The sequence below is a fragment of the Miniopterus natalensis genome, chromosome 10, assembly GCF_054644295.1.
Source record: "Miniopterus natalensis isolate mMinNat1 chromosome 10, mMinNat1.hap1, whole genome shotgun sequence".
Classification (NCBI taxonomy): domain Eukaryota; kingdom Metazoa; phylum Chordata; class Mammalia; order Chiroptera; family Miniopteridae; genus Miniopterus; species Miniopterus natalensis.
This window is the reverse complement of record NC_142090.1, coordinates 10,126,922-10,137,933: the sequence shown is the minus strand read 5'-3', so window position 1 is coordinate 10,137,933 and position 11,012 is coordinate 10,126,922.

Below are 11,012 nucleotides of genomic sequence, written 5' to 3'. Positions count from 1 at the left end.
CCTCTTTGTGTGTGTTCATGTGCCTCTTTCGTGAACATTCTGCAACTGTTTCCAACAGGAGCTAGTTTTGAGCCTCCTGTTCCCAGTTTTTTAAGAATAGCCTGTTATTTTCCCATCACCATGGATCAATTTAGATTGCCTGCAAGAAAAAGAATCTCGTTGAAGATTGATGACTTGTAAAAGAGTAAAAATACACCCAGAGAGAGCCCTTATCAGCTCTATCTCACTCGGTTCTTTGTCATTTTGAGCCAGAAGAGGAAGAAAAAAATCATTTCTGCTAGTAACTAGAATTTTCACATGATCATCAAATTAGACAAATTAATACCAGGAGACTCAAATTAGTCTCAGTGTTGTTTTTAAAGAAATAATTGTTTAAATAAACTTCCGAATAAAGTAAAAACAGCTTTTTCAGTCATTACCCCCCTTCCCCCATCTCTCCAGCATTTCTTTTTTTTCCTCTCTCCAGCATTTCTGATGCCCCTCTCCAGGCTCTCCCTTTTCCTTCCATTGTACTTACCACTGAAATGAATAATTTTAGAAACAAATTACTTGACACACCTCTCACAGTTGGTCAGAACATGCCTGTGTATAAGGATAACACAGAGAACTTAAGAAATACCCTATGCTACCTTGTCAGATATTTAACTTATAAATCAAATCACTTCTCTCATTTAGTAAATTTACAAATATAAATATTTGCAACACACACACACACAAACCAAACTGAACTACACAGGAGGCCTGTCATGCTTTCATCTTAAATACAATTGGAAAACCTAAATCACAGACCTTTTGACTTGGAATAAATCTTAGAGATTGTTTCATAGCTGGTGAAACTAAAGTAGATTAAGGCCAAGTGACCTACCCAAAGCTGCAGTGGGAGTTAAAACAGATCCATACCCTCCCTGAAATCTTTCCAGCCTGCTCTTCTGTTTCTCCACATGACCTTCCTCATTTAACACAGTAATCTTGTGAGGTGGGTATTATTATCCTGATTGCAGAGATAAGGAAACTGAGACTCTGAGAAATTATATAATTTGTCCAAGGTCACACGGCTACTAAGAAGAGTGGAATTTGAGCCTCAAACTGCAACCGGAGTGAATTTTATGAGCAGCCGTTGTCCTTACCTACATCCAAGTTCAGGCTATTGATGAAAGGAGAATATTTTACTGAAGATTGGGGTGGGAGGGATTCATTGAGGAAAATTCACATCACATACCACTTTAGACAAGAACTTAATAAAGTTCTCCTTTAAATATTTCTGTTATTTCCCCCCAAAGTTTCTTGCACCTGGTTTCTCTTCTCTGATGTTACAGGGGAAGGAATGATAACTGCTTAATCAACATAAAAAGCAAATTTTACATGAAAAGGTTGTCTATCACCAAGGCTGCATATATAGAAGGGCTGCAAAATTTTTACTTTAAACAGGGAAAAAAATATGGGAAAGGAAAAACATAGCTGAACTAAAAGCAAAAACTCAAGATGCCAAAAAGAGTGAACTTAAAGTCTAATCATCATGGGAAGGTTGAAGCCAAAATGGCTTAGAGTCTTTGGAGCTGGATGAGCCTAAACGCCAAGAGCTAGGGTGAGCACAACACAGGAAAGAGAGTGTAGCCTGTGCCCTGTGTGCAGAGAGCTGGACCAGGGCTGTGAGCTTAAAGCAACCCTTGGAGGGTGGCTCCAACCCTGAAATGAAGATTTAGAAAACATTACCCTATAAAAATAGTAGAATATAAAGGAGAATATCTTTGTGACCCGAGGTGGGGAGTGATTTCACAAACATAAACCAAGGTGCAAGCCAGAAAGCAGACTATTGATGTACATAATTATATCAAGAGGGAGGTTTTCTATTCAATGGAGGACACCAAGGGGGAAATTAATAGACAAAGGAAAATATGTGAATATATCTAGGATGTCTAAGGAAAGGAAAGAGTTAAGCAGTAAGTCTGCAGTCTCTTCTCTCCTCTGACTAGAAGAAAAGACAGTGGGGCAGAAGTAAGGCAGATGACTAGGTCTAATCTCCTAGTAAAAATGTTAATGAATATGTCCTAGAGTCACCAGAAAGGGACTGGGACCAAGGCGCGTCTGTCCTGGCACGGTCAGAAATGTAAGGGTTCTTGACTTCGTACAGGAAAGATTTCAAGACACAAGTCCAGGCGTTTTTGAGAGTAGTATGTTTATTAAAACCAGGGACAGGGAAACAAAAGAAGGACTTAGGATAGAAGAGGCAAGATCATAGCAACAGGAGTGAGCCTAGGCAGAGCTGTTTTGGCCCTTTGGAAACATGAGGAAGGGTAGAGTCTAGGCAAGGCTGCTTAGCCCTTTAGAAAGAAAGTAACAGACGCAGAAGTGAGCCAGCTGGGCTGCATGGACTCAGGAGACAAGTTACAGAGGCAAAAGGAGGGCCCTTGGAAACAGGTTCAGAGGTTAGCCTAAGACGAGCTGCCTCTGTCCACTGCTCCCCAGATGCATGTCTTGTTGGAACCCTTAGAGTTTAGGAGAAAGAAAGCAAAGAGACACACCCGAGAATAGAAGGGTGAAAGGCGTGGGCATGCTCAAAGGAGAGAGAAAGCACTCAGTCCTTTGTCTTAAAGGTTTTTATCTGTTTTCTGAAGGCAGTAATTTTAGGGGAGGGCTCAATCAGAATATTCATCAGCTTTTAGGTGTGCCCTTTGATATGCTGATGCATCAAAATGAGTGTATAGAGGGATCAGGGTCATTCTCTGGTCAGTTTCACCTTCAAAGAATGTCACTGGAAAGGGACCAGACCAAGGAGGGTCTGCTCCCTGCACAGTCTGGAATGTGTAAACTATTTGCTTCTAAGTGTCCATGGTTAGGAAAGATAAGACCTTTTGATTTATTAGCTGGCTGTAAATTGCTTGGCCATTTGCTTAGCTATCTGTCTCAGTTTCCCCTTTCCACTTGCCAAGGAATTTTCCTAGCTTCTTATTAACCTGTCTCATTAGCAAAGAGCTAAAGGTTATTTGCTATCAAGGGAGTCCTTATCTATGGAATGCTTTTAACAGAGTGAATCTGATTGGTTAGGGTTGCTTATAGTAAACACAGTAGGAATCTATGGACTTATGGGCATGGCTCAAGGAAAATATTATGTAAAAGATGCAACCATTCTGAATGTAAACTGGAGAGATTTCATGAAAAAGCTTTCAAGAAAAAGATATCTTTTTAAATAAGTTTGTTTTGTATTTTCTTTCATGACTAATGAGGATTCCCAGAAGAAAGATTCATTTGATGTGAACCCCAAGAAATAACTTATCTGCTGAGAAGGACTCCCCATGATCAACTGAGGGCCTATATTTTATAAATATTAAGAGTCTAGCAGTCATTTGCTGATAGAGGTTCCTCACGTATTCTGTTCACCAGTAAGAACTTCAGATTGAACTCCTGACTTTCCTTGCTATGCCCTGTTTGTTTAATATGTCAGTCAACCGCTTGGGGAAGTCCTGGTTTCATCTTTTGATCAATGGACCTGCCTGGTCCCATAAGAACTGCTCCATAGCAACCAATCAAAATGGGTAGTACTGACTAACCAGGACTGCGCAATTGGGACCAATCAGAACCATACAAATTTGGATACCTCATTTACATAAAATGGAACTGCCTGAGAACCTGGGTGGGAGCTTTCTGTTTAAAAGCGGGCCCCCACCCCGCTGGCTGTGGCTCAGCATTTGAGCATCGACCTAGGATCCAGGAGACCGCGGTTCGATTCCCGGTCAGGGCACATGCCCGGGTTGCAAGCTCAATCCCCAGCCGGGGGCGTGCAGGAGGCAGACAATCAATGAGGATTCTCTCATCTTTGATGTTTCTATCTCTCTCTCCCTCTCTCTTCCTCTCTCTGAAATCAATAAAGATTTTTAAATTTTTTTTAAAAAAGGGGGGGGCCTCCCCTTTGTCTTTGTGTGGGGCACTTATGGTTTCCACCGAAGGCTGTGTTTCCCAAACTATTTCACCTGAATAAAGTCTCTCCTTTTTTGCACCTCCTTGGGAATTTTGGTTTACACTTGCAATGAAATAGCATTTTATTTTTACATGTTAGTGATTTAAGAATTTAAACCAACTGTTACATAATATTTTGGATTACTTCTCACCTGTGATTTGGAAACATTTAAAGGTTTAAAATAAGAATCCATTCCAAAGACACTAACAAAACATTGGCCTTTGCAAATGTTTGTTTAATCTTGGAACCTTGAACCTGTTTACAGGTTTACAGAGTGGTAGGGAGAGCGAGAACCCAACAATAATCCTACCATTCACTTGCTATGAGTAATGACCATCTGCTGGGGTCCAGGGAGGACCCAGCTCAGTCACTTTGACTGCCTTGGTTTGCATGATAAAGGAAGGCCACAGAAAGTCAATACAATTGAGAGCAACTCCCCAGGTGGCAAAAAGGATTTGCAAGCAACTGGCACAAATGGCTTGAGTTTTAGGACTGCAGCTCCTATAAAGAATTCTCTTTGGAGATCACACTTTTCCAAAAGTATACTGCTTACAAAATAAAAGTGAAATTCAAAAACTACATCTTTTGGGGTGGACTTTTTCATTTGTTTGTTTGTTTGTTAATGATTTGTTTGTTTCTTCCATTATTGCATGGAGGGGAGGAGTGAAAGAAATATATAGAATGTTTTTTTCTTTTTTAGATCTCATGTGTGAAAAGTTTATTATATTCTTCAGTTCGTAGTTCATTATCACCATAGATCTATGAGTGGCTTTCTTCTGTTTAATTGTAAAAATATTTTCTCCTTTAGACTCAAACTCAAATCCCATATCCCTCCTCCTTTCCATTCTAATTTGTTGGATACATGTAATATAAGTATTTTGTGAATGAAAAATCATCTAAGCTTTCAGTTTTTTCGCACGTTATTTTCTTCTAACAATTTTCTGAAAATTTTAATAAATTAAGGACCTTGTGCTACCTGGATAAGATAAACTATCCATTGAAAATTTAGTCCAAATAAGAGCCACCATTAGTAAGACACCTGGAAGTAAGTAGGGACCACCGGAAAGCTCTGCGTATGCTATGAAACAGCTGGCTTTTTGTAGAGCCTGCCAACAGAATGGCCAATCAGACAAGAGCAAACACAAGCACATTATTCGTTCATTCATTCAACAACTACTTATTGAGTGCTTGCTTTGTCTAGCTGAGACAGGGCCCAGGGGCCTAGAAGACTAGCAACCAATCACAAATCATGGTTGCAGTTCATGCTCTGCCACTTAGCTGCATGAATTTGTGCAGATCACCTAAATTCTCTGTATCTTAAGTCTCTTCATTTGTAAAGGGACTGCATCCTACAACATTTGCACGATTTTTTTGAGGATAAAATTAATGGGTAGTGAAGGATATGTTAAAAAAAACACATCACACTCCCAATATTATTATAACTAGCTAGTTGTTAATATTAATAATAGGAAGAGAGCAAAGGGAAGGCCAGATGTTATAAGCATGGTCATCTGGACAGCTTCACCAGGAAGCTGCAACTTTACACTCCCCAGGGAACTATCAGTCCATTTCCTGCAAATGGCTGGGGGAAGGGACAGGACAAAGGGAAAGATGGGCAGATGGGCAGTGAAGTCAGGGTGATATAGGGAAGCGGCTTAGCCGCCTGTCAGTGTAGCCTGGGGTACAAAGATCATTGGCTAGGAGGGTGGGCTCCAATGCAAGGCCACAAAATATTGAAGGATTCATTGGCTAAGCTCCCAGTTATAATCCCCAAAACAAAGAATTCTCTCTCTTGGCCTTTTGTGTTCCTGTTTCTCCCTTGCTCCATGACCCTCACTAGCTAGCGATGTGGCCCTAGATACACCCCACAAGCAACGGACTATAGCTGGGAACACAAGCTAAGCTAGCCAGACGCCACATTGACTGTGCTTCAACATGGGGCAGAAACTCCAGGTAGTGGCTTTCATTCTAGTTCTGCTAAAGACAACATGGGACTTTTTCTGTGATGGGACAGGGGAAGCTGGGACCTTGAAAGGGAACTCCTTTAATGTTACATCACCAATAAAGCTTTCCATGATATCTTGTCTTCCCATGGGGCCTCAGGAAATTCTTATTTCTGCGGCACCCCAAGAGCTCCACTTCCACCAGTAACAGGTGGGGACACTCAGGGGACCCCACCAAAAACACCAAGATGGTATTACTTGTGTTAAAGGCCATGATACCAAACCTAGATTTACTATCTCACCTAATTGCAGCTTCAACCTCTCCCAGAAACATAATCTTAACCAGTCTGAAATTTTCAGGTCAAGCACCAGTCAGGTAATCTGTCACGTGGGCCCTTCCCATAGAAAGAAGAAGCAATTTGCATAATAAAAACCATCCCCCTCAGAAAAATAGGTCCCAGCCCCAAAATAATCCTCTCTTATTTTCTGCTAATGGCTCCTTTGTCCCACCCTTCTTTCTGTAAAAACCTCCCATTTTGTACAACCCCTCAGAGAGCCCTTCTAGTTGCTAAATGGGATGCTGCCAAATTCATGAATCACTTATTAAAGCCAATTAGATATTCAAATATACTTAGCTGAATTTTGTTTTTTAATGGGTAGCAGAGTGTGCCACCCCAAAATATTTTGAGCTGATTATTTTGAGAAGAAGCAGACTCCAGAAAAGCTCTAAAAATAGAGTCCAACTTATCCTTTGTAAGACAAATTTACATTTATAAAGGAAATCTCCATTTGTAAATGTCTCCTCTCCATACTAGGAAGAAATGGTTGACTCTAAATCACAGGAGACTCTTGTCAATAGAGAAGAAAATCTGCATAGCAAACTGTCACTAAGCTTTTCCTCCTAACCTCCCCGATCCCCCCCACCCAACATCTTTCTTTTGTCTTTAGCTGCATTTGATTTTTAAGGTGGTGGTTTGGGGACAGCTTGGAGAACTCAGTTTCCTTGGATATCAACTATGGGTACATGAAGTGTACCTATTAATAAACTTCTATTTTTTTCTCTTTTAATCTGTCGTTTATTGTGGAAGTGAGTGCATCCTGGACAAGAAAAATGAAAGGTAGAAGGGAAATTATTTTTCTCATCTCACAAGGATCACTATTATTGTTTCACTGATGTTGCCAAAAGACATATAGAGCTAGAGCAGGGGTCAGGTAAGGCAGCTGAGCAGGAGAAACAGCGTGGGACAAAACCTTAGCCAGCGTTATGCTGGTCAGCTGTGGCCATGCTTATGAAAACTGATAATAAAACGCACAAAGCACTAAAGAACCTGAAGGATTGTCACAGTCTCGACCTTGACCCCTGATCGAAAAATTATGATTGAACATGAAATGGAACTAGAGGACAGTAAACAGCAGACAATGCAAAATCTTCTCTCAGCCCCAGCTTCTAGATATTCCTTTCCCAGATTTGGGGAGAGGAAACAGAATGCCTAATGAGCAATATCATCTGTTCCCCCAGATCCAGGCCCATGAACTCTTGTTACTCTGGTTAGTGTAAACAAACATCCGCAGGAGCAGGAGAAAATTGTGAAGTGAAGGTGGGAGACAGACTAAAGCCCCTGCAGAAAAAAATAACAAAAATATGTGGGCCAAAACCAATTAAAGTCTCTCTAAAGGAAGGCGAAAAAACGAATTAGGTTTTAAAGCATTCACTCCCTGTTATAAAAGGCATTCCAAACAAAAATGAAAATAGAAAACATTATTGCACTGATTTATTTCCAAATGGGTAGCAGACCAAACATTTCCTCGCGTATTTTTAAAAAAGTAAGAATGTAAATAAAAGGGCTCATTGCAACCTTGAAAACATTAAGCTGAGTGAAATATGCCAGACAGCAAAGAAAACATATTATATAATTCTACTTATGTGAAATATAGCTAGAACAGGCAAATTTATAGAGACAGAAAGTAGATTAAAGGTTATCCCAGGGTGGGGGAACCAGGAATGGGGAATTATTGCTTAATGGGTACAGAGTTTCTGTTTGGGGTGATGAAAAAGTTTTAGAAATAGATAGCAGCGATGGTTGCACAACATCGTGGATGTAATTAATGCCAATAGAATTGTACACTTAAAAGGGCAGTGGCTTCCATGCGAAAGAAAGCAGGGTGAAGAAGTAATGAAGGGGAAGAGCTCAGTGTAGAGGGGTGAACTGAAGATAGAGATTTTATATCCATCTCTAGCTCTAGCTCCAACGAGCAATGAAAAGGTGTAAAAGAACTTCCATTCAACAAGCCAAGTGTGTAGATTTGTACTCTGAGACACTTCTGTTTTTACTAAAATGCTAGTAAGAGGTACCAAGATGTAACCCATGAGATTTCACTCAACTCCTACTTTTTAAAAATACTGTCTAATCAGTTTGAATTTTTTTTTGCAATAAGCATATGAAATTTTTACAATCAGAACAATCAGTAGAGCTCTTTTCATTAAGAAGAAATAAGAAGAGCCCGGCTGGGTGTGGCTCAGCAGTTGAGCGTTGACCTAGGATCCAGGCGATTGGGGTTCAATTCCCGGTCAGGGCTCATGCCCGGGCATCCTGCTCGATCGCCAGTAGGGGGCGTGCGGGGGGGCAGCTAATCAATGACTCTCATCATTGATGTTTCTCTCTCCCTCTCCTTTCCTCTCTCTGAAATCAATAGATATATATATTTTTTAATAATAATACTAATAAATAAAAATAAAATAAATAAAACTTATAAGAAATAAGAAGAGAACAGAGAAGAGGGGGCAGAGGGAGAAGAGAAAAGAATGGGAAAGGCCCCTCCGGGTGCAGCGTGCAGACGCTCAGGAAGCCCTTCAGCGCCTCTGTCGATCGTGTTATCTGCCTGGCCAAGGCCCTCCGGGGGCTTCCCGATATGACTGTATTAATCCAAGGCCTCGGGCAGCCCACATGCCGGGCCTGCCCGCCTGCCTTTCAGACCTCCTTCCCCACCACTCTCCCTTTGCCTCATCAAGCTCCAACCAAGCTCCAGGCCTTTGTCTGGTCCAGGGCTTCTCTGCATTCAGGAGTCTGAGCAAATGCCACACGGAGCTTTTCTGAACCACCGCTCCCTGTCACTCTAACCTTCTCAACCTAATTGTCTTTATTGCTTGGCACTTGTCGCATGCTACCTAATACTATATGAACGGTGGGTCCGTTGTCTTTCTCTCCTCACAAAGGACTTGACTTTGCTCAACACTCTATCTCTCAGTGCCCAGAAGAGTGCCCGGCACAGAAAATGTGCTCAGTAAATATTTGTTGAGTGACTAAAGGAGGTGCTAGGCCATGGATGACATGGGTTTTTCCCTTTGGTGTCTAGGTGTGGATATGTTGACCTTCTTAGGCTTAAGAGGAAAATTAAGGCAGAAGAAGCAGGACATTAGTGAATTCTGGTTTAAGCGCATTGAGTTTGATGGATTTGAGGGGTTTGGGGGAAATAAAACAGCCCTGCCAACGAAGAGCCCACTGTACTATTAAAAAACGAAATGCAACTGAGTACATTTGAAAAGTCCTGCTGGCTTTTATTCGGTGACTCGTGAATCGGGCCACATCCAATAGAGCAGAGAAAAAGAAGCTCTGAAGAACTGCACGAGGTGACAGATTCGTACAGACCCAAGCGAGCAGGACCGAGGAAGCCTGGTCAAAATTTCACACAATTTTATACAGTTAAGTAGAAAAAACAACAATGAAAATGTCTCCTACCTCCTTAGGAGATGCATGGATGCGCCTGTGGTTGCCTCCTCCCCACCTCCTGAGGGGTTTCTGAGTTGATTTCAGAGGTAGTGTTTGCAGCTCCAAAGATCACACCCCAAATTCAAAGGCAGGGCCTCTTATGGAGCTTGTTGCCCCTCCCCAAAGAGGGGGGAATGTGATGGCAGCTCCCCCCTCCGCTAAAAATAATTCAGCATGTTGCTCTTATAAAGAATGAAGGGCCCTGGATGGTGGGATCGTCCCACACACCAAAAGGTGGTGGGCCGCTGACTCCAGGGCAGGATGCAGCCAGGCTGCAGGCCCCATCCCGGTCAGGGCACGTCGGGGGGTAACCGCTTGGTGTTTCTCTCTCACATCGGCGTTTCTCTCTCTCTCTCTCTCTCTCTCTCTTCCGCCCTCCCTTCATCTCTCTCTGAAATCAATTAAAAAAACACACCATATCCTCAGGTGAGGGAAACAAAACAAAATAAAACAAAGTGGAATTGTTCTGTAAGATGTTGAATGTGTGGGACTGGAACTGGAGCTGAAGCTGGGACTGGCCTTCATCTGATGCTATGTTGCTGTTTAAAACACACTGAGAGAATCACCCTGCCCCCCAATTACTATTTCTAACATGACTTAAAAGTCAACAAAAACTATTTTCTTGGGCCCCCTCCTACTTGAGTTCTCAAGATTGCAGCTGTAATTGTTCCGCTGGTTTGTTTTTTGAAGTATGAAAAATATTTGCTCTGCTTTCTTGTGTGTGTGTGTGTGTGTTTGCTTTTTTTAAATAGACGGAATCATTTAGCCCCTTGGGGAGGAAGGAAGGATGGGAATGAGAAGGGGAGGCGACTGTCCCCCAGGATGGAAAGGAAGCCCCTCTCGAACTGATTGTAGAAACTGCTGGAGCCTCTCTGGCCCTGGAGGAAAAGACAGGCTATTTTGCATACTGAACATTTAGACTCCTCCTGAGAGCTATTCAATGGAAGGAGCTTTCCTCTTGAGAACAAAGAAAGAGTGGGCAACACCCTACGGCATGTAGGGGTGACATGGGAACTAGAGGGAAGTGGGGGGAAAACAAAGTAGTGGGGACGGGGGAGGGAGAGACTGCAAGGGCCTGTTTGTTCCCACCAGCTTCATCCAGGGCTGGCCTGGGGTCCTCCCCAGGAAAGAAACTTCTCGTCTTCAACGCATGTTCCCCAGGAGCTAGGGAAGGGGCTGGGAACAGGCCCCCAGGACGTGCCGCTCTGGCGTGTGGATTATTGTGAGCTGAAGGCAACCCGGACTCTGTGGGCTCGCAAGGAGCCTTGACCGCTCCCTGGAAGAGCTTAAATGCGGAGACTTGCCTAAAATAAGAGTTATTTCCTTTTGCTGTTCCACCTCTTTTTT